The 21,244-nt window shown below is 42.3% G+C and overlaps 1 pseudogene; it reads left to right on the forward strand.

Moving 5' to 3' along the window:
* Positions 1 to 1,979: 1,979 nt before the first annotated feature.
* LOC132539335 (probable ATP-dependent RNA helicase DDX41) lies at positions 1,980 to 16,864 on the forward strand (annotated as a pseudogene).
* The last annotated feature ends 4,380 nt before the right edge of the window (positions 16,865 to 21,244 follow it).

A 21,244-nucleotide genomic window follows, 5' to 3' on the forward strand; every position in this document is an offset into this window, starting at 1 on the left:
CACATGCCTCACTTGTTTGAAGTCCTGGGTTTGAGTTCTGGCATCCCCACCAAAAATAAAAGAGAGAGAACATACATTTGCAGAGAATTTAAATATCTATTATTGTAAATACATTCAAAAAGAGAAAGGTTCAAAAGAGACTAGATGAAGACTTGAATTTTATAACTTCTAGAAATAATTCTATTAGTAAAATTGTAGTGCTAACTGCAAAAGATTCAGACACCTAGCAGTGAAAATGAAGAGCAAGCAAGGCTGTGTGTGTCTGTCTGGTTTTGTGTATGTTGTGTAGATTTCACTTTTTTTTTACTTTTTTTGTTCTTATGGAGTCAGAGTTAGATGTTTTCTTTCTTTTTTTTAAAATTTTTTTATATTTATTTTCCCTTTTGTTGCCCTTGTTGTTCTTTATTGTTGTAGTTATTATTGTTGTTATTGATATCGTCGTTGTTAGAAAGGACAGAGAGAAATGGAGAGGAGGGGACGACAGAGAGGGGTAGAGAAAGACACACCTGCAGACCTGCTTCACCACTTGTGAAGCAACTTCACTGCAGGTGGGGAGCCGGGGCTCGAACAGGGATCCTTACGCCGGTCCTTGCGCTTTGGGCCAAGTGCGCTTAACCCGCTGCGCTACCACCTGACTCCCCTCTTTTCTTTATTTTACCAGAGCACTACTCAGCTCAGGCTTATGGCAGTGCGGGGAATTGAACCTGGGACTTCAAAGTCTCAGGCATGGAAGTCTCTTTGCATTAACCATTATATTATCTCCCCCACCCTAGAGTTATGATTTTTTTTGATTAATAACATTACAAATGGGAAGCGACAGGATATACTGGCTCAAGATGATTAGTAGAAGAACAGGCAACTGAAATAAATAAATAGTAAAATCAGTGTTCACATAAAAAAGCTGAGTTTGGCCCATCAATTGATCCTCAAATACTTTCTATAGACCAAGAGACAGCTCACCTGGTAGAGCACCTTGTGTGCAAGACTGCCACTCCAGAATATGAATAGCTAGGAATTGCACCTAATATGTTATACCCATTTCCCCAATCACAACTACTAGCTTTTAAATAATAGAAGAAAGCAAAATAAACTACATATGTCATGAGTATGTAGGTATCCACAAATCAAAATCGGAAAATGTAAACTTCTGCTGCGGAATTAAAAAGAAAAAATAAACTCTGCTTTAAAACAACAAGCACAATAAAAGGGAATAATTAAATATTTTTTAAAAAACTCTGCTGGCCAGCTATCTTTTTCAGATAATCATAAAAATCTTTTATTTCATTTAAATTTCACCCATAATGCAGTTGCTACAATTTAAAATAGGAAAGTAATACTTAAAGAAAAGGGAAAAAAACTAATTGCACCCCAATTCTGACCCCAATTATTCCATCACCTTATGGAATTTTTCAATCTATTATAAAAGACCTCATTAGGGGGCAGGCGGTGGCACACCTGGTTAAGTGCACATGTTACAATGCACAAGGGCCCAGGTTCAAGGCCCCAGTCCCCACCTGCACTGGGAAAGCTTCACAAGCAGTGAAGCAGGGCTGCAGGTGTCTCTCTGTGTCTCTTCTTCTCTATCTCCCCCTCCCCTTTCAATTTCTGGCTGTCTCTATCCAATAGTAAATAAAGATAATTAAAACATTTTTTAAAAAGTTACATGGATAAAGAACTTCTAGGGCAATTGTGTTCGCAGCCGTCGTCAGGCAGCCGTGGCTCTCTAACGCCAGCTCTCTCGCCTAGCCCCATCTGAAAAGAGGGTGGGTAAGTAAGGAGCGCTCTATACCACGGCTCATACAAAGCAGACCGCCTGCAAACAGACTGGTGCACCGAGAGAGGAGGAGGAGACAGAGGGGGAGAGATAGACACCTGCACCGAGGGAGCAACTGGCTACAAAAGCCGCTTGCAAGAGAGCGCCAGTGGGAGGGGTGAAGAAGCCTCACCTTTACATGCCTGGTACTGTGGCACTGCGTGAAATGAGACGTTATCAGAAGTCCATTGAACTTCTGATTCATAAACTCCCATTTCAACGTCTGGTGCAGGAGATTGCTCAGGACTTCAAAACAGATCTGCGCTTCCAGAGTGCAACTATTGGTGCTTTGCAGGAGGTAAGTGAGGCCTATCTGGTGGGCCTTTTTGAAGACACCAAACTGTGTGCTATCCATGCTAATCGTCTAACAATTATGCCAAAAGACATCCAGCTAGCATGCCGCATACCTGGAGAGCATACTTAAGAATCCACTATGATGGGAAACATTTCATTCTTTAAAAAAAAAAAAAATCGGGCGGTAGTACAGTGGGTTATGCGCACGTGGCGCAAAGCGCAAGGACCCGCAGCGTAAGAATCAAGGTTCGAGCACGCGGCTCCCCCACCTGCAGGGAAATCGCTTCACAGGCGGTGAAGTAGGTCTGCAGGTGTTTATCTTTCTCTCCCCCTCTCTGTCTTCCCCTTCTCTCTCCATTTCTCTCTGTCCTATCCAACAAAGACATCAATAACAACAACAATAATAACTACAACAATAAAACAACAAGGGCAACAACAAAAGGGAATAAATAAATATTTTTTTAAAAACTCTTCTTGTTATTGGTAGTTATTGGTAGATTTTTTTTTTTCCCCATGGAAGTCAAAGGTATCTAAGTATGTAATTGCAAGTGGGAAACAGGACAGAAATCAGGTATTGGCAGTTTTTCCATTTTCATTTGTATGTGGATTTTTAAAATAGATGCGGGGACATATAAAGCATTACTGCAAGTCAAAATATTTCAGTGAACACAAGTTTCAGCAGTTCAACTTTATAATAATTATAAATAAACCTGTTAAATTTTTTTGGACAATGCCAGCATTTGGATTTTTCTAAAACAAGTAAATTTTGTATTGATGGCAACTAAATGATGTTTGTAGCACTTTTATCATACAGCAGACTCTGTCCACTAACTATACTTTTTTTTTTTTTTTAACATGGAACACTTTTTTAGTATTATTATTTTTCCTTTTGTCGCCCTTGTTTTGTTGCTGTAGTCATTATTGTTGTTGCTGATGTCATCATTCTTGGATAGGAAAGAGAGAAATGGAGAGAGGAGGAGAAGACAGAGAGGGGGAGAGATAGACACCTGCAGACCTGCTTCACTGCCTGTGAAGCGACTCCCCTATAGGTGGGGAGCCAGGGGCTTGAACACGATTCTTTACACTGGTCCTTGCGCTTTGTGCCACATGTGCTTAACCCGCTGCACTACTGCCCAACTCCCTTCACTGTGCTTTTCTGAGCTGTCCTACATGCAAAGTATATGTTTTTAATGGTGTCGTCTTCTGTGCCGTTCCTGTAAGTTAAAATACATTAAACTATAAAAAAAAAAAGCATTGGGCTCTCAAGCATGAGGTCCTTAGTTCAATCCCTAGCAGCACAGAGTAATGCCTAGTTCCTTCTTTCTTTCTTCCTTCCTTCCTTTCTTTCTTTCTCTCTCTCTCTCTCTCCCTCTCTCTCTCTCTTCCCTATCTTATTCATGAATAAATAAATAAAATCTTAAAGAAAAAGAACTTCTAGGGACCATTGAAGCATTTCCATAAAATACGGGGAAAAGAAAACTATTAACAAAACAAAAATCTTAGTGATTTTACACATGCTATAATGAGAATTACCCAAGTCTTTTAACAGTATAATAACAAGCCTCTCAAGAACAAGACAAACTGGAAAGTCTTCATCTACAAAGAGTCGTATGACTGGAAATCATTCCTGTAGTTTGCATTCTCTGCATCATAAAGGCTGTCCAGAGAGATGAATTCTACCCCTATTCTTTGAATACATTAATTTAGGCAAAATACTTCCTACTTTTCCAATAAATCAAACAGTATAGATAGTACTAATACATACTTGCAGTGCATACTGAGACAATAAACATTTGAAGGAGGTATACTTTATTTTTATTTTTTCATAGACACATCATCCACTCATCTTTTTATTTTTAATTAAATTTTTTTGTCTCCAGGATTATTGCTGGGGATCGGTACCTGCACTTCAAATCCACTGCTCCTGGAGGCCGCTTTCTCCCATTTTGTTGCCCTTGTTGTTGTCATTATTATTGTTGCCATTGCTGTTGTTGTTGGATAGGACAGAGAAATCGAGAGATGAGGGGAGACAGAGAGGAGAAGAGAAAGACACCTGCAGACCTGCTTCACCGCCCGTGAAGTAACCCCTACCCCCAGCAGGTGGAGAGCTGGGGGCTCAAACCAGGATCCTTATGCGGGTTCCTGAGCTTCACCACATGCACTTAACCCACCGTGCTACCGCCCAGGCCCCTACTTTTTTTTCTTTATGGAGTAATAGTGTATTACAAGATTGTAAGATTATATATATAGTTCCACACTGCACCCACCATATCAAGGTTCTGTGTTTCCAGACTTGCACCTCCCAATGACAACAGATAACTACCACAGCCTTAGAAATAGTTTGTTTCCTTTTTTTAAAATTTTTTTTTGTATTTATTTATTCCCTTGTGTGTGCTTGTTGTTTTATTGTTGTAGTTATTGTTGTTGTTATTGATGTCATTGTTGTTGGATAGGACTGAGAGCAATGGAGAGAGGAGGGGAAGACAGAGAGGGGGAGAGAATGACAGATACCTGCAGACCTGCTTCACAGCCTGTGAAGTGACTCTCCTGCTTCACTTTTTGGTTTCTGCCTAAGATTAGCCCAACTGCTATACTGTGAAGACATGTGACCTGGTTAATGGTGTATCATTCTATGTAGGGAAAGGATTGGGAGGGGAATACAGATGACTAAGGCTATAGCAATAAAAATTCATCAGGTGGGAGTTGGGCAGTAGCACAGCGGGTTAAGCGCGCATGGCGCAAAGCGCAAGGACCAGCATAAGGATCCCTGTTCGAGCCCCCAACTCCCCAACTATAGGGGAGCCACCTCAGCCTTTATTCCTGATCCTTAGCTTCAGTTCACACCACTTTTTGCCACATCTATGGTTCCTCTAAAGACTACCAGCAAAATCAAGTCAATCCCCTTAGTTCAACTTCAATCAGATTTGGAGCACTATTCACATTCTATGTCTGTCTATACGCATTCTATGCATTATTTCAAATTATGTCAAGCAGTTGCACAAACACCACTCTATTTGTGTTCTTGTCTTGGGACCATGATCCATACTTCTTTCATATCCTAGAAACAGGGTATTAGAAACAGAATTGATCAAGTAATAATCAATCTGTTAGTAAATTATTCTTTTTTTTTTTTTTTTTTGCTTTTTCCTCCCTTTTGTTGCCCTTGTTTTATTGTTGTGGTAGTTATTATTACTGTTGTTGTTACTGATGTTGTTGTTGTTGGATAGGACAGAGAGAAATGAAGAGAGGAGGGGAAGACAGAGGGGGGAGAGAAAGATAGACACCTGCTTCACCACCTGTTAAGCGACTCCCCTGCAGGTGGTGAGCCGGGGGCTCGAACCAGGATCCTTATGCTGTTCCTTGTGCTTTAAAGGCACCACGTGTGCTTAACCCGCTGTGCTGCCACCCAACTCCCGTCAATTAAATATTCTTACTATACAATTGGTGTAAAGATATTAATCTATAGGGCCAGGATGTGATGCACCTGGTTAAGTACTCATAGTAAAGTGTGCAAGGACCCAAGTTCAAGCCCTGGTCCCCACCTGCAGGGGGAAAGCTTTGCCAATGGTGAAGCAGGGATGCAGGAGTCTCTGTCTCTCTCTCCCTATCTTCTTCTCCCCTCTCAATTTCTCTCTGTCTCTATCCAAAAAAAAATTTTTTTAAGATATTAATCCATGCTGAATTTACTACTTCTCAGAGAACAATTTAAAAATTCAAAGTTGAAAGGTACTTCTTTTTGTTTTGCCTCCAGTTTATCGTTGGTGCCTGCACTACAAATCCACTGCTCCTGGAGGCCATTTTTTCCCCATTTTGTTGCCCTTGTCATTGTATTTATTGTTACTGTTGTCACTGCTGTTGTTGAATAGGACAGAGAGAAATCGAGAGGAGGGGAAGACAGAGAGAGGGAGACAAAAATAAACACCTGCAGACCTGCTTCACCACTTGTGAAGCAATCTCCCTGCAGATGGGGAGCCGGAAGTTTGAATGGGGATCCTGACGCCAGTCCTTGCACTTGGCACCATGTGCGCTTAACCTGGTATGCCACCGCCAGGCCCCCTGAAAGGTGCTTCTTGAGAGCAGGCAGTGGTGCACCGGGTTAAGCACACACATTGCAGTGCACATGGTTGCAGGTTCAGGCTCCTGGCCACCTGCAGGGGGAAAGCTTCAGAAGTGGTGGAGCAGGGCTGCAGGTGTCTCTCTGTAACTCTTCCTCTCTGTTTCCCCCTCCCCTAGCAATCTATCTGTCTCTATCCAATAATAAATAAAAACATTTTTTAAAAAAAATGTTACAAAAATGTTGCTAGATAGGACAGAGAGAAATGGAGAGAGGAGGGGAAGACAGAGAGGAAGAGAAAAAGGCAGACATCTGCAGACCTGCTTCACCGCCTGTGAAACATGCCTCTTACAACATGAAAAATTCCTGAAAGAGCATATGATTAAGAATAAATAATTTTGGGAGTCTGGCGGTAGTAAAGCAAGTTAAATGTATGTGGCTCAAAGCATAAGAACCAGAATAAGGATCCCAGTTCGAGCCCCCGGCTCCCCACCTGCAGAGGAGTCGCTTCACAAGTGGTGAAGCAGATCTGCAGGTGTCCATCTTTCTCTCCCCCTCTCTGCCTTCCTCTCCTCTCTCCATTTCTCTCTGTCCTATCCAACAATGACAACAACAATAATAATAATAACTACAACAATAAAACAGCAAGGGCAACAAAAAAGGGAATAAATAGTTTTTTAAAAAAAGAATAAAATAAAATGGGGGTAGATAGCATAATGGTTATGTAAATAGACTCTCTGCCTGAGGCTCCACAGTCCCAGGCTCAATAAGTAGCTGCAACACCATAAACCAGAGCTGAGCAGTGAGTGCTCTGGTTAAAAAAAAAAAAAAATTTAAAAAAAGGAATTTTAAGGAGCCAGGCAGTGGTGGACCTGGTTGTGTGCTCACATGACAGAGACAAGGATCTGGTTCAAGCCCCCATCCCCACCTGCAAGGGGGAAGCTTCACAAATGGTGAAAATTGTGCTGCAGGTATCTCTCTCTCTCTCTCTAGCTCCCCCTTCCTTCTCAATTTGTCTTGTGTCTATCCAAAAAGAAATAAAAATGAAATCTTAAAGAATTTTAGAAACCAAGACCTTGGGGCTGAGTTCTAGTTTTAACACTTTCTAAGTATATGTGTTTGGATGGTTGTATTTAGCCTCTGTGTACCTCAGTTTTATCTATGGGGGAAAAAAACCTCGACCTCAGTAAAGCTGACATAAGGATCATATGAAAAAGTAAAGCACTTAGCGTAATGACTGTCACATGAAATACTCAATAAATAATTCAGCAAATATTGAGCTAGTAATAGAAATATATGCTAGACAAAGTACTTAATGTACATTAGTCCATTTCTCTAGTTCTCTTTATTTTTTCCTTATTTTTTTATTTTTTATAACTATCTATTCCTTTTTGTTGTTCTCATTTTTTATTGTTGTAGTTATTCTTGTCATTGTTGCTAGATAGGACAGAGAGAAATGGAGAGAGGAGGGGAAGACAGAGAGGAAGAGAAAAAGGCAGACACCTGCAGACCTGCTTCACCACCTGTGAAGCGACTCCCCTGCAGGTGGGGAGCCGGGGGCTGGAACCGGGATCCTTGTGCTTTGCACCACCTGCACTTAACCCACTGCACTACCACCCAGCTCCCTATTTTTTTTTCTTTTTCCCCCTTCCTTCCTTTTCTTTCTTTATATTGTTGTTTTGTCAGGGCTTTATGTGAGAATGTGAAAGAAGGGAGGGGGTGGGGGAGGGAATGAAGGAGGAAGAGGGGAAGAGGGAGAGGGAGGAAAATAGCACCAAGATTTCCTCCAGTGGGGTGTGGGGCAAGTTCAAGTCTAGGGTTAGCATGACAAGGCAGACTGCTTTCTGTAAACAAGCATGACTTTAAGAATGTCTTTTTTTTTAATTCCCTTTTGTTGCCCTTGTTGTTTTATTGTTGTAGTTATTATTGTTGTTGTCGTTGTTGGATAGGACAGAGAGAAATGGAGAGAGGGAGGGGAAGACAGAAAAGGGGAGAGAAAGATAGACACCTGCAGACCTGCTTCACCGCCTGTGAAGCGACTCCCCTGTAGGTGGGGAGCCGGGGTTCGAACTGGGATCCTTATGCCGGTCCTTGTGCTTTGCGCCACCTGCGCTTAACCCGCTGCGCTACAGCCCGACTCCCAATAATGTCTTTAAAAAAAAAAAAACTCACTGTTTTTCTTTTTTAAATTTTTTAAATTTATTGTCCCTGTTTTTTATTGTTGTAGTTATTGATGTCACTGTTGTTGGAAAGGACAGAGAGAAATGGAGAGAGGAGGGGAAGACAGAGAGGGGGAGAGAAAGACACCTGCAGACCTGCTTCGCCTGTAAAGGGACTCCCTCCCATGCAGGTGGGGAGCCGAGGGCTCCAACCGGGATCCTTCTGCGGGTCCTTTCGCTTTGCGCCACATGCGCTTAACCCACTGAGCTACCACCCAACTACCACCCAGTAATGTCTTATTGTTGGTGATTCTTTCAGACAACAGGCTCCTCTCAATAGTAATATTCAGCAGCTGCAGAAATTCACTTCTTTTCCAACACAATTCTCAAGATAATTATTGAGGACATGACTCAACTGAATCTCACAGGAATCTCTCCAAACACCTTAAGCTATTTTCTAAACAACAAATTTTATAATTAGTGACCTAAATAAGTAAAATGGGCCAACAAAATAGCTCACACGGATAGCACACCTAGTTTGTCATGCCCACAACCCAGATTTGATTAAGCCTTGTCCCAATAGCACTAAGAGAAGGATGGGTGCTGAGGTGTTTTTCCCTCTCTTCTGTCTTTCTGTCCGAAAAAGTCAGCCTGGAGTGGTCAATGCCCCAATGATGATGAGAACGACAAAAGCAAAGTTAAAATCTAAAAGCAAAAACAAGTCCTTTATCTTACGACTTTCTACAGACATTACAGATCCAGTTTCCTAAATGACTTCACTGATACTTGAAAAGTTCACATTCCCTACCATGACTGGAGGGTGGGGGTGGCGGTGACTGGATAGTGAGTTTTAGGTAGAGGTGACATAAATCTCCAGAACATATATTTGTCCTTGAAAGGTCTTTAAAAAAGAAAAGAGGGGCGAATCAGGCGGTAGCCAGTGGGTTAAGCGCACGTGGTGCGAAGCACAAGGACTGGCTTAAGAATCTCAGTTGGTAGAATCTGTTCCCCACCTGCACAGGAGTCTCTTCACAAGCAGTGAAGCAGGTCTGCAGGTGTCTATCTTTCTCTCCCGCTCTGTCTACCCCTCCTCTCTCCATTTCTCTCTGTCTTATCCAACAATGATGACATCAATAACAACAACGATAATAACTACTACAATAAAACAAGGGCAACAAAAGGGAATAAATAAATATTTAAAAAATAATAAATAAAATGTTTTAAAATAAATAAATAATAAATACTATAAAAGTAAAAAAATAGTTAAGTATCCCAGAATAACTATTTCCCACATAAAACTTTGTTTTAAGAAGTAATATGAAAAACATCATCTCTTGATATCATTTGACTCTTTTTAATCTTGCCTGTTGTCACCACAAAGCCCTTTGTGTATTAACTAAATATAAAAACTTACTCTACACTAGTCCCTAGAGGTTCTAATCACTAACAACAGATTAGAAACATGAAAAACTTATCCTCAACTAAGTATGGCATCATCACTCTTCTGATTTCACTAGTGCCTCTTTTTACAACTAAAGTTTTGAATCTTCAATGAAAATTTTTCTTTTCCATCAATATATGAATGTTACACACAAGAAAACTAAAATCTAAAACTTTTGTTATTAGCAACAAAATAAGAGACTATACCTAAGAAATAATCCAGTCTGAGCAATTTTTCCTGGATGATTCAAATATGGGGCCAGGTGGTGACACACACATTACCATGTGGCAAGCTGGGTTCAAGCCCCTGTTCCCCAGCTACAGGGGGGAATGCTGGACAAGCAGTGAAGCAGGTCTGCAGTCTTTCTTTCTCCCTCTCTAACTCCCCACTCAATTTCTCTCTGTCCTATCAAATAAATAGGGGGGGAAGGGGGGTATAGCATAATGGTTATGCAAAGAGACTTTCATGCCTGATGCTCTTAAGCCCCAGGTTCAATCCCCCACACCACCATAAGCCAGAGCTGAGCAGTGCTGGTTAAAAAAAAAAAAAAAAAAGAGGGGGAAAAAAAAGGCAAAAATATCCACCAGGAACAGTGGATTTATTGTGTTGGCACTGAGCTCCAGTGATAACCATGGTGGCAATAAAATGAAAATAAACAGGAAAAAAAATAATAATTTCCATATATAAAAATAAAGATTCTCAGATGCCTGCCAAAGAAAGAGCTCAGCAGTAAAATGTGTGTGTACCTTGCATACACAGGCCCTGGGTCTGATCCACAGTAACACAGTAAAATATTTTTAGATGCCGAATATATTCCAAGTATTACTATTAGTAACAATTCACATTACTATTTCTCTCTTTCCTAATCAAATAATAATAATAATAATAATATCCTCCCAGAGCAGTAGATTCGTAGTGTAGGCATTGAGCCCCAGCTATTACCCTGGAAGCTATATTATTATGAAACAAACTCAACATTTTATTTGGATCCCCCAATTTCCTTATTCTGTTCCAGGACCCCACCTCTATAAAATTTTACATATATATTTTTTCTTTTTCTTTTTTTTTTTTACCAGATCAGTTCAGTTTTGGTTTATGGTGGTTGGGGGGGGGGGGTTTGAACCTGGGACTTTGGAGCCTCAGGCATGAGAGTCCGTTTGCATAACCATTATGCTATCTACCCTCCGCCCATTTTTTTAATTTTCATTATCTTTATTTTTTGGAAAGAGACAGCCAGAAATCAAGAGGGAAGGGGGAGGACAGAGGGTAGATAGCATAATGGTTATGCAAAAGGATTCTCATGCCTGAGGCTCCAAAGTCCCAGGTTCAATTCCCCCCACTGCCAGAGCTGAATAGTGCTCTGGTAACAAAAAAAAAAAAAAAGAGAGAGAGAGAAAGGGGGGATAATGAGGTAGAGAGACAGAGAGACACATGCAGCCCTGCTTCACCACTCAAGAAGCCTTCCCCCTGCAGGACTATAACATGCCCTCAACCAGGTACACCACCACCCAGCCCCTTACTTATTTATTTTTACCCCTTATTTATTTTTAAAGATTTTTTTATTTACTTACTTATGTGAAGAGGATGAGGGAAAAACCAGAGCGTCACTCAGGCTTACATGATGCCAGGGATGAACTGGGGAGCTCAGGTTTGAGCATCCAGTGCTTTATCCAATGTGCCACCTCCAGGGCAGCCAATAATAATAATAATAATAACAACAACAATAATAATAATGCCTCCAGAGTTATTGCTGGGGCTCAGTAAGTGCCTGCACTACAAATCCACTGCTCCTGGAGACTATTTTTTCCCACTTTTGTTGCCCTTTTGTTGTTTATCATTGTTGTTATTGTTGTAGTGTTGGATAGGACGGAAATGGAGAGAGGAGGGGAAGACAGAGAGGAGAAGAGAAAGATAGACACCTGCAGACCAGCTTCACCTTCTGTGAAGCGACCCCCCCCCTGCAGGTGGGCAGCGGGGTCTTGAACCAGGATCTTTACGCCGGTCCTTACACTTTGCACCATGTGCGTTTAACCCGCTGTGATACTGTCCGGGTTATTATTATTATTATTATTATTATTATTATTTTAATTGCCACCAGGATTATCACTGGAACTCGGGGGCTGCACAATGAATCCACCACTCCTGGGGGCCATGTTTTCCCTTTTTGTTTTTCTATTTGAGAGAAATTGAGAGAGGAGGGGGAATAGACAAAAAGACATCTGTAATACTTGCTTCACTTCTCGTGAAGCTTCCCCTCTGTAGGTGGGGAGCAAGGGCTCGAACCCAGGTCCCTGTGATAGTAAAGTGTGTACTTAACCCAGTGTGCCACCACCTGCCCCCCATATATTTAATCATCATGTCTCTTTAAGCTCCTCTGGACTTTTTTTTTTAAGAATTTATTTATTGACTGATGAGAAAGATAGGCAGAGAGAGAAATAACCAGACATCACTCTGGTACATGTGCTGCCGGGTAATGAACTTGGGACCTCATGGTTGAGAATCCACTGCTTTATCCACTATACCACTTCCCGGACCACTGGACTAACAATTTCAATATTTTGCTAGTCTCTGATAGACAGTCAATAATTTCGAGGAGTACTTGTCAGGCATGTGTAGAATGTCCCTGATGTTGGGAATCTCCAGTATTTTGCTCTTGATTAATTAGACCTGGTAGTGGATTTGGCGGAGGGGGGAAGCAGAGGTAAGGTACTATTCATTCTCACATCACATTAACAATACTGTCAACAGGGGGTGAGTGGAGGCGCACTTGGTTGAGTGCACATATTACAATGGGCAAGGACCCAAGTTCAAGCCCCCAGCTCCCACCTGCACGGCGGAAAGTTTTGTGAGTGGTGAAGCAGAGCTACAGATGTCTCTCTTTCTCTCTCACTCTCTGTCTCCCCCTACTCTCACGATTTCTGGCTGTCTCTATTCAATAAATAAAGATAATAAAAAATTTAAAAAGGGGGTCGGGTGGTAGCGCAGCAGGTTAAGCACACATAAGCACGAAGTGCAAGGACCAGCTTAGAGATCTGGGTTCGAACTACCGGCTCCCCACCTGTGGGGGGTTGCTTCACAAGTGGCAAAGCAGGTCTGCAGGTGTTGATCTTTCTATCCCCATCTTATCCTCTTCTCTCGATTTCTCTCTGTCCTATCCAACAACAGCAATGGCAACAATAACAGTAACAAGGACAACAAAATGGGAAAAAATAGCCTTCAGGAGCAGTGTATTCATAAATGCAGGCAATGAGCCCCAGCGATAACCCTGGAGGCAAAATGAAATAAAATAAGATACTGGGGCCAGGTGGTGACTCACTTGGTTGCACATTACAGTATGCAAGGAGGGGCTGGGTGGTGGGGCACATGGTTGAGTGCACATGTTAAAATATGCAAGGACTTAGGTTTGAGCCTCTAGTCCCCAACTGCAGGGGGAAAACTTCACGAGCAGTGAAGCAGTGTTGCAGATGTCCCTCTTTCTATCTCCCCCTCCCTTCTCAATTTCTCTCTAGTCTATCCAATAAATGACTAGATAAATATTAAAACAGAAAAAAATGCTAGATGACTAATGATAAACTAAGTACTTTTTGCTAGATTACTCCACTGTAAAGAGAAGAGAGAGAGACGCCTGCAGCACTGCTTTACCACTTGAAGCTTCCCCATTGCAGGTGGGGAATTGGGGACTTGGACCACCTGAGCATCTTTTTAATACTCACATATCACAATTGCATGACACCTAATGAAATTTTTCCTATTTTAGGGTTGGGAGTAAGGCCAGGGAACTGTATGTTGAAAAAGTTCTCCAACACACCCCCTTCATTCTGATAGAAACCTCAAATTAGGAAAGGAAAATCTAACAGTTCAGAGATAGCTCAGCCCCTGCTGTGGATGAGATCCAAAGCTAGAACTCCACAGATGGTGCCAGGAACACTCCATGACGGTGCAGCGCTGTGATGTCTCTCCCTTTCCATCTCTGTTCATCTATCTTAAAAGAAAGAAAAAGGAAGGAGAAAAGTTTGCCAGAAGCAGTGAAATCACATATGCATGAAGTCTCAGTGTGCCCTCATCAAAAAAAGAAAAAAAGAAAAAGAAAAAGAAAAGAAAAAGAAAGGGGAGAGATACAGAGAAGATATACAAATAGTTTAATAAGTACATGTAAAGATGTTCGACAGGGCAAGGGCAGATAGTATAATGATGCTGCAAAGAGACTCTCAAAGCCTGAAGCTCCGAAGTTCTAGGTTCAACCCCCTGCAGTGCTCTAGTAAAAAATAAATTAAAGATGCTCCAATGAGGGGCAGGGTGCTGGCGCACCTGGTTAAGTGCACATTACAGTGCTCAAGGACTCAGGTTCAAGCCCCGGGTCCCCACCTGCAGAGGGAAAGCTTTACAAGTGGTGAAGCAGGGCTTCAGGTGTCTCTCCCCTCTCCCTCTCTTATCTCCCCTACCCTCTTGATTTCTGCTGTCTCTATCCAATAAAGATACTAAAAAAATATTTTTAAAAGATGCTCCCATGTACATGAAAACTACTGGTGGCACAAATGGTAGAAAGCACGTGTTACAATTCACAAGAATCCGAGGGGCTGGCTGGTAGCACACCCAGTGATTTACACATGCTATAATGTGCAATGACCCAGGTTCAAGCCCCCAGTCTCACCTGCAGGGGGGAAGTTTTGTGAACAGTGAAGCAGTGCTACAGGTGTCCTCCTTCCTTCTATTTTTCTGACTGTATCTAATAAATAACTAAAATACTTTTAATTTTTTATTATTTTTATTTATTTCCTTTTGTTGCCCTTGTTTTATTGTTGTAGTTATTATTGTTGTTGTTATTGATGTTGTCGTTGCCGGATAGAACAGAGAAAAATGGAGAGAGGAGGGGAAGACAGAGGGGGGAGAGAAAGATAGACACCTGCTGACTTGCTTCACCGTTTGTGAAGCGACTCCCCCGCAGGTGGGAAGCTGGGGGCTCACACCCGGATCCTCACAGGGGTCCTTGTGCTTCACGCCATGTGTGCTTAACCCGCTGTGCTACCACCCAACTCCCAACTAAAATACATTTTTTCAATATTTATTTATTTTCCCTGTTGCCATTGTTGCTTTATTATTGTAGTTACTGTTGTTGTTATTGATGTCGTAGTTGGAAAGGACAGAGAAATGGAGAGAGGAGAAGAAGACAGAGAAGGGGAGAGAAAGATAGACACCTGCAGACCTGCTTCCCCGCTTGTGAAGCGGCTCCCCTGCAGATGGGGAGCCAGGGGCTCCGAACCAGGATCCTTATGCTGGTCCTTGCGCTTTGTGCCATGTGCGCTTAACCCGCTGCGCTACCGCCCAACTCCCCTAAAATACTTTTAAAAATTAAAAAACAAGGACCCAGGGAGTCTTTCTCTCTCCTCCTATCTTTCATATATATATGCTTTTTTTAAAAAAGAGAGAGAGAGAGAGAGACACCTACAGCATTACTCATCAAGCTCCCCCTCCCCTTATAGATGGAGACTTCGAGCATGAACCCAGGTCCTTGTGCACTGTAACATGTGAGCTCAACCAGCTTATACTACCACCCAGCCCCTCTCTCACTCTGATCTCTCTGTCTCTGTGCAAAAAAAAAAGTCATCCTGGAGTGGTGAGGTGAGCCACTGGTGATGACCAAAATTAGTAAGCCTTTTTAAATTTTTAAAAAGGGGGCCGGGTGAGGAGTCAGGCAGTAGTGCAGCTGGCTAAGCGCATATGGCACAAAGTACAAGGACCTGCCTAAGGATACCGGTTCAAGACCCCGGCTCCCCACGTGTAGAGCGGTTGATTCACAGGCAGTGAAGCAGGTCTGCAGGTGTCTATCTTTCTCTCCCTCTGTCGTCCCCTCATCTCTCTGTCCTATCTAACAATGATGACATCAATAACAACAATTATAACTACAACAACAAAAAACGAGGGCAACAAAAGGGAAAATAAATAAAATAAAATAAAACAAAAATTTAAAAAAGGGCTGGATGCTGGAGCACCTGGTTGAGCGCACATGTTACAGTGCACAAGGACCCAGGTTCGAGTCCCTGGTCCCCACCTGCAGGGTGAAAGCTTCACAAATGGTGAAGCAGTGCTGCAGGTGTCTATCTCTCTCCCTACCACCCTCTTTCCATCAATTTCTGGCTAACTCTACCCAATAAATAAATAAAAATTAAAAAATTAAAAATTAAATTTTTAAAAAGGAAAAAAAGTTTTATAAGCAACGTGAGTAAATAACCAAAGGACAAATATTGTGATTCCATTTTACATAAACTATCTGGACAGGTGCCCCAGTAAAGCCTGTCACTATCAATGGGGGTGCCTGGACCGCCAGTCTGGGTTATCATCCAAGATGTGGAGTCCATTAAGGAGCAGGCCAAGATGGTGTATCTGCTGGAGAGCCTGCAGCAAACACCCCCACCCATACTCATCCGTGCAGAGAATGCCAATGTGGGTGCCATCCACAAGCACCTGCTACTGAAGGGAGTGGAGGCCATGGCCATCCATGGGGCAAAGAAAGACCAGAAGGAATTAACCCACACCATCAGGACCTTTCGGGAAGGTGAGAAGGATGTAGCCATGGATGGAGTCTCCAAGGACCTGGACTTCCCTGCCACCCAGCATGTCATCAATTCTGACATGCCTGAGGATATCAAGCACTACAAGCATCACAACATCCACACTGGGTGCTCAGGAAACATGGGCATTGTCACCACCTTCATCAGCGAGTCAGTGCTGATGGACCTCAAAGCTCTGCTGATGGGGGCCAAGAAGATGATATCTGTGCTGCAAGAGCTGCACTGCAGGGACGAGTCCCTGCTGGACACTGGCAGAGAGTGTGACTGTGCCAGCAGGTCTCCAAATGTGATTAACAAACTTGAGACCATGCAGACCAAGCAGGTCAGCAACGTCAGCCGCTCCACGGACTCCTGAGCCACCTTCCAGCCTGCCCTCTCTCCAGGAAACCTCAGTCCCTGGAGCTCTGACCACTTCCCGACACACCAGCCTCCAGACAAGAAGTCCTCGCCCAGCTAGCCTAGGCTGGGCCAGGTCAAGCCTGGCTGCCTGATGCCTGCCCCCCAGAATACTATTTTTGCTTCCCTTTGTCCCTGCTGTCAACAAAAGCACATAACACACACACACAATCTAGACAGGCAAATCTGTAAGACAGAAAGTCAATGAGACATTATCAGAAGCCATGAAGTGAGGGAGCTGGAAGTTATTGATTACAGAGTTTCTACTTGGAGAAATTTAAACATGGGTGATGCTATACTACACTGTGAATATAACTAATGTCATGGAGTGTGCACATGAAAATGGCTTAAATGACACATATTATAATGGTTTTTATAATGGTTTCACATGAATTTAAAAAGTGAATGGTGGGGGGGTCAGGCAGTAGCACCGCGGGTTAAGCGTACATGGTGCAAAGCACAAGGACCAGCTTAAAGATCCTGGTTTGAGGCCCCAGCTCCACCTGTGTGCAGGTCTGCAGGTATCTATCTTCCTCTTCCTCCCCCCCCCTTCCATTCCCTTCTCAGTTTCTCTCTGTCCTATCCAACACCAATGACAATAATAGCAATCACAACAACAACGATAAAACAAGGGCAACAAAAGGGGGAAAATAGCCTCCGGAAGCAGTGGATTTGGGAGGCCCAGCGATAACCCTGGAAGCAAAAAAAAAAAAAGTGAACAGGGAAGGTATTTCGGTGCTATGGTATTGGATCTCACTCTCTGATATATATATATATATATATATATATATATATATATATATCACACAACAGGTTTATTGCTGGGGTTTGAACCCACTGCTCCTGGTGTTCTTATTTTTTTTAATATTTATTTATTATTTTATTTTGGATAAAAAACAGAGAAAACCGAGAGGGGAAGAGATAGAAAGATAAAGAGAGACTCCTGCAGAGGTGAGGGTAGATAGCATAATGGTTATGCAATGAGAATCTCATGCCTGAAGCTCCAAAATCCCAGGTACAATCCCCCACACCACCATAAACCACAGCTGAGCAATGCTCTGGTAAACAAAATAAAGAGAGAGGAGAGGGGGGCGAGGGGAGAAAGGAGAGAGGGAGAGGGGAGGGAGAAGAGAGAGAGAGGGAGAGAGAGAGAAAGAGGGAGAGAGAGAGGGAGAGATAGAGGGAGAGAGAGAAGGGAGAGAGAGAGAGAGACCTGCAGCACTGTTTCACCACTCATGAAGCTCACTCATGGTAGATAGGGGCTGGGGACTTGAACCTTGGTCCTTGAGCATGGTGACTATACACTCAACCAGATGCACCATTTCCTGGGATCAAAAATACTAAAGGAGGGGGCTGGGTGGTGGCGCACCTGGCTAAGCACACACATTACAGTGTGCAGGGACCCAGGTTCAAACCCCTATTGCCCACCTGCAGGGGGAAAGCTTCATAAGTGGTGAAGCAGGGCTGCGGGTGTCTCTCTCTCTCTCTCTCTCTCTCTCTCTCTCCCTCTCTCTCTCTCCCTCCCTCACTGCCTCTATCAAATAAATAAATAAAAATTTAAAAAAATACTAAGAGAAAAAAATCTAGAGGAAAAGCAATTTGGTACATCACAAAACAATTTAAGACCTCATCTCTACAAGCAGTTATCAACTGGGAAGACAAGGTAAATATATTTAACTGATACTTAACAACAATGTGATTAGGTCTGAAAATAAGTGGCATATCATCTGTAAAATTAACTAATTTTTTTTTTTTAGTATTTTATTATTTTTGAGAGAGAAAGACAGAAACACCAGAGCACTGCTCAGCTCTGGCTTATGGTGGTGCAGGGGATTGAACCTGGGATTTAGGAGCCTCAGCCATGAGTCTATTTGCATAACCACTATGCTATCTACCCCCACTAATTTATATCAACTTCACACCATACCTTTTATAGTTAGAATTGACTCATCAAAGATAATTTAATTTCGTCTCTTTTGCTTTTTAAAAATCTATGCACAAGATTTTTCCTTCAAGATTAACATGAGAGAACCAGAGCATCACTCTGGTACATTACATGCTGGGGATCAAACTTGCAACCTTGCTTTTAAGTCTAAGCACCCTAGCCATTGTACCACATTCTAGGCTGTCTTCTCTTTAATTGTTAATGAAGGTTGTTAATGAAAGAAAGCTGTCATCCTTGTGGTCTGGGAGGTGGTGCAGTAGATAAAGCAGTGGACTCTCAAGTATGGGGTCTTGAGTTCAGTCCCCGGCAGCATACGTACCAGAGTGATGTCTGGCTCTTTCTCTCTCCTCCTGTTTCTCATTAACAAATAAATAAAATCTTTAAAAAAGAAAAAAGAAAAAAAAAAGAGAGCTGTCATCCTTACGTGGAAGAAATCTTAAAAAAAAAATAAAATATATATATATATTAGTGAGAATGATAGGAGAGAAAGAACCAGACATCATCACCCTGGTACATGTGCTGTATCAGACCTCATGCTTGAGAGTCCAATGCTTTATCCACTATGCCATCTCCAGGATGACATGTGGAAGAAATCGTTTTCTTCCTTTTCATTCATACCAGTATCAATACCACCACCAGATAACCTGACATATCAGAATATATTTTGTAGAGATCGAAGAAGGTCGAATTTTTATGCAAAGGCCTAATGAGTTTGGTTCTGGGCCAGGGAGATAACATGGTGGTATTGAGCCAGACTTTACATGCCTGAGGCCCCTGAGGTCCCAGACACCACCATATGCCAGAGCTGAGCAGTGCTCTGGTTTCTCCCTTATGAAAATAAACATACCTTAAAAAAAAAAAAAAAAAGGACAGACTCTCTTCAGATGGAAGGAGGAACTCACCACCAGATCATATGTTGCAGACTGAAGGTCCCAATTCTTCCCTAGAAATAGTATCACAATGTATCACCATGGCTTCATTACTGACAAAGTTACTCTGATGTCTAGTCTTTGGACTTGATAAATGGGGATGTCAGAGAAGCAGATTCTGGACAGGGCTGGCAGGATTAGATTTACATTTTTCTAGTTCTGCCCTTGTCACATGACAAAAATTTCCCCAGAGATGTTAACTTTCTTTCTGTTCTGTGCCCACGAAGTGGAACAGAGTAGATACTTATTAAGCATGCCACTATGATTTTGTGGTTTCTGGTTATAATGCAGTAAAATTTGGTCAAGTCATATCTAAGCAAATATATCAAGACTGTTGGATCATTGAAAAAGTAATGACACATTTTTGCACAGAAAAACATAGAAAATACATGACTTTTATGACAATCCAGTATATGAAGCAATTATTCTCCAACTTGCCTGAGCAAGTTTTAGGTTTTAAGTATTAAGAACTACAAGTGATCCTACTGCAGTGTCACATTTTTAGAAACTCTGAAATTCGTGGTGGGGGTTGACAGCATAATGGTTCTACAAAGAGATTCTCAAGTCTGTGGCTCTGAAGTCCCAGGTTCAATCCCCTGCACCACCATAAACCAGAGCTGATCAGTACTCTGGTTTTTAAAAAAAAAAGTGGGGAGGGGGTTGTGGGACTGAGTGGTGGTGTACTGGTTTACTGCATATGTTACAATGTGCAAGGACCTGGGTTCAAGCCTCTGTTCCACCTTCAGGGGGAAAGCTTCACAAGGTGAAGCAGTATTACAGGTGTCTCTCTGTCTCTCTCCCTATCTCCCCCTCCCCTCTCAATTTCTCTGTATCTAATAAACAGTTTTAAAAAATATTAATTTAAAAACAATGTGCAAGGACCCTAGTTGGAGACCCTAGTTTCCACCTGCAGGGGGAAAGCTTTTCGAATAATGAAGCAGGTCTCTCTCCCTCTTCCCTCTTGGTTTTTTGTTGTTGTTATTGTTTTTTAAGATTTTATTTATGAGAAAGATAGGAGGAGAAAGAACAAGAACAAGACATCGGGGAGTCCGGCTGTAGCGCAGCGGGTTAAGCGCAGGTGGCGCAAAGCACAAGGATCGGCATAAGGGTCCCGGTTCGAACCCCGGCTCCCCACCTGCAGGGGAGTCGCTTCACAGGCAGTTGAAGCAGGTCTGCAGGTGTCTATCTTTCTCTCCTCCTCTCTGTCTTCCCCTCCTCTCTGCATTTCTCTCTGTCCTATCCAACAACGACAACAACAATAATAACTACAACAATAAAAAAAAAAACAAGGGCAACAAAAGGGAATAAATAAATAAAATAAATATTAAAAAAAAAAAAAGAACAAGACATCACTCTGGCACATGTCCTGCCAGGGACTGGACTCAGGACCTCATACTTGAGAGTCCAAAGCTTTATCACTGCGTCATCTCCCGAATCACCCCTCTCAGTTTCTAGCTGTCTCTATCCAAGAAATAAAATTTTTTAAAAAAATCACTAAATTTGTATTTCTTTAATAATATCACTGCCTAAGAACACTAACTGCAGGGCCTGGTGGTGGCGCACCCGCTTGAGCGCACATGCTATATAATATGCAAGGACCAAGGTTTGATCCATCCCCACCAGCAGGGGGAAAGCTTTGCAAGT

This window comes from Erinaceus europaeus, chromosome 7 (assembly GCF_950295315.1).
Source record: "Erinaceus europaeus chromosome 7, mEriEur2.1, whole genome shotgun sequence".
NCBI lineage: Eukaryota > Metazoa > Chordata > Mammalia > Eulipotyphla > Erinaceidae > Erinaceus > Erinaceus europaeus.